The sequence below is a fragment of the Zootoca vivipara genome, chromosome 5 (assembly GCF_963506605.1).
Source record: "Zootoca vivipara chromosome 5, rZooViv1.1, whole genome shotgun sequence".
NCBI classification, from domain to species: Eukaryota; Metazoa; Chordata; class Lepidosauria; order Squamata; family Lacertidae; genus Zootoca; species Zootoca vivipara.
In genome coordinates, this window is record NC_083280.1 from 97616925 (window position 1) to 97619979 (window position 3055).

A 3055-nucleotide genomic window follows, 5' to 3' on the forward strand; every position below is an offset into this window, starting at 1 on the left:
ACTCTGATATTGGGATCCCAGCTAGAAAGTGCTTTCTGCATTCATTTATTACTCGCTGGACACAACACTATACCTGTTGCGCATATCAATACTTTAAAAAAGGCACCGTGCATTGGGAAGTGAAGGTAAGGAGGGCCCTGCGAGATTGTGTCAGTGCTCCACCTAGTTCAGTCTTTGCTTTTCAGGTGTGGCCCTGGGCTGACCATCCCTGGCTCACACACGCATGAAGGCACAACAAGATTTCTCTGTTGGTTTGTGGGCATCACCGCTCACTGCCCTTCATTCCATAAGTTAACGGTGCATTGTATGAAAAAATAACAACAACCCCTCTGAACCTCTTGCCCTTCTTTCTCTTTGGGCAAGGAGGACAAAAGGAGCTGCTTCTTTTTGGTCTCTGCACAGCTGTAAAATTATTTTTACTTGTTCATTACTTTATCTCGCCCAGGGCAACCTAAAGCAGCTTACAACCAGACAGACAGACAGACAGACAGACAGACAGACAGACAGACAGACAGACAATAGAGACATTAAAGCAAGGTAAAAACCTTTGCCAAGCCCCTACCTGAAACTGGCCACATATGCTTTACTTGGAAAGCAAGGCCCAATCTGTTCAATAGGACTCTTACTCCCAGGTAAGATGGGGATAGGACTGCACCTGGGGGTGCTTATTCAGAACTAAGTTTGTTTCTTTAAAGCACTTTTGCCCCCAAATTCAACAAAAGACTCCCAGAGCTGCTTAAAAAGATCAGCAGTGAGGCACTGCGCTGATATTACCTGAGGGAATCGGCATTCAGAAAAGGATCGTGGAGCTCAATTCACCCCATTCCGGAAAGCTCTATGCACTTCTTTGCACAACGGATTTGTGAAATGATGGATTTAAGAACAACAAAGTATCTGTCCCTTAGATGCATAATCCAGAAGGCAAGGAAAAGGAATTGAGAGGGAGGTCATCTCAACTCATTCATGAGCCTTACTCGTTTTTTTCTAATTAAGAAGCGGAGCCAGCGTAGGCCACATGACCCACATGACCTGAAGGTGCTGCTGTGCAATGCCAGGTCGATGATGAATAAGACCACCGCCATTCACGACCTGATTGTGGATGGAGGATTTGACCTGGCATGTGTGACAGAGACCTGGTTGGAGGAAGCCGATGGGCCCGTTCTTGGCGCTGCTTGCCCACCAGGTTTCTCTTATGCACAGCAACCCAGGCCATCTGGGCGGGGAGGGGGGGTTGCAGTGATTTTTAGGAAGTCATTAGTTTGCACCAGGCGTCCTATTGGGAAGACCCAGTTCTCTGAGTGCATGTTCTGGAAGTTGGGCAATAGAGGCAGTACAGGATTCCTTTTGGTGTACCGACCTCCCCGCTGCACCAAGGATTCCCTGCCCGAGCTGCTTCAGGTCGTGTCGGATGTGCTCCTGGAGACACCTAGCTTGGTTGTCTTAGGGGATTTTAACATCCATGCCGACACGACCTTACAAGGAGCCGCTCGGGACTTCGTGGAAAGCATGGCCACCATGGGGCTGTCCCTGAATAAGTCTGGCCCAACTCATAGCCGCGGACATGCCTTGGACTTGGTGTTTACCTCTATGGATGTTGGTGATCTGACATTAAGTAAAAGCGAAACAAAAGAAGTGCCATGGTCAGATCACTTTCTGGTGCAACTGGACTTCTCCGCAACCCTTTCCCTCTGCAGGGAGGTGGGACCGATTCGGATGGTCCGCCCCCGCTACTTAATGGATCCAATTGGCTTCCAAAGAGTGGTAGGGGATGTTTTATCCCATGTCGATGGCCTTTCAGCTGATTCCCTGGTGGCCCGCTGGAATGCGGAGTTAACCAGCGCTATTGACTGTCTGGCTCCGAAGCGCCCTCTCAGATTGCATGGAGCCCGGACAGCCCCGTGGTTTTCCCCGGCGCTGAGGGCAATGAAACAGTCGTTGAGACGGCTAGAGCGCCGGTGGCGGAAAACTCATTTTGAATCAGACCGGACACGGGCTAGAGCTCAACTTCGAGCCTACCAAGTGGCAATGGCAACGGCGAAGAGGACCTTCTTCACCGTCTCCATCGCATCTGCAGAAAACAGCAGCAGGAGACTCTTCCAGGTGGTTCGCAATTTAGCGGAACCACCTGCTCCATCCGGGCCCAGTACGGGCCACATGATCTCCTGCAATGATTTTGCAAAGTTTTTTGCAGATAAAGTCGCTCAGATTCGGGAAGAGGTAGACTCCACCGTGGGAGCAGGGCCGGGGCGGGGGAGTGCTAGAGTCCTGTCTAGTCAAGTTTTGTGGGATCAATTTCAATCTGTTACCTCCGAGGATGTGGACAGGCTGCTTAGACGAATGAAACCAACCACCTGTCTCCTTGATCCTTGCCCATCCTGGCTTATAAAAGCTAGCCAGGAAGGGCTGGGCGATGGGCTTCGCGGGTTGGTAAATGCTTCTCTCCATGAGGGAGCCTTCCCAGACCCGCTGAAAGAGGCGGTTATTAAACCGCTTCTTAAAAAACCATCTTTAGATCCGGCCAATATGGCCAACTATCGCCCAGTCTCAAATCTTCCATTCTTGGGCAAGGTGATTGAGCGAGTGGTTGCGGAACAACTCCAGGCACGCCTGGAAGAAGCGGACCATTTGGATCCCTTCCAGTCAGGATTCAGGCCTCATCATGGGACTGAAACTGCCTTGGTCGCACTGGTCGATGATCTCCGGCGGGCTAGGGACAAAGGTAAGAGCTGTTTCCTTGTTCTGCTGGATCTCTCAGCGGCTTTTGACACCATCGACCATAACATCCTTCTGGACCGTCTAGAGGGCTTGGGAGCTGGGGGCACTGTCATGCAGTGGTTCCGCTCCTTCCTCCTGGGCCGTGTTCAGAAAGTGGTGGTGGGGGATGAGTGTTCAGACCCCTGGGCGCTCACTTGTGGGGTGCCTCAGGGTTCTGTCCTCTCCCCCATGCTTTTTAACATCTATATGCAGCCACTGGGAGAGATCATCAGGGGGTTTGGGCTGGGTGTCCATCAGTATGCTGATGATACCCAGCTCTACCTCTCTTTTAAATCAGAAC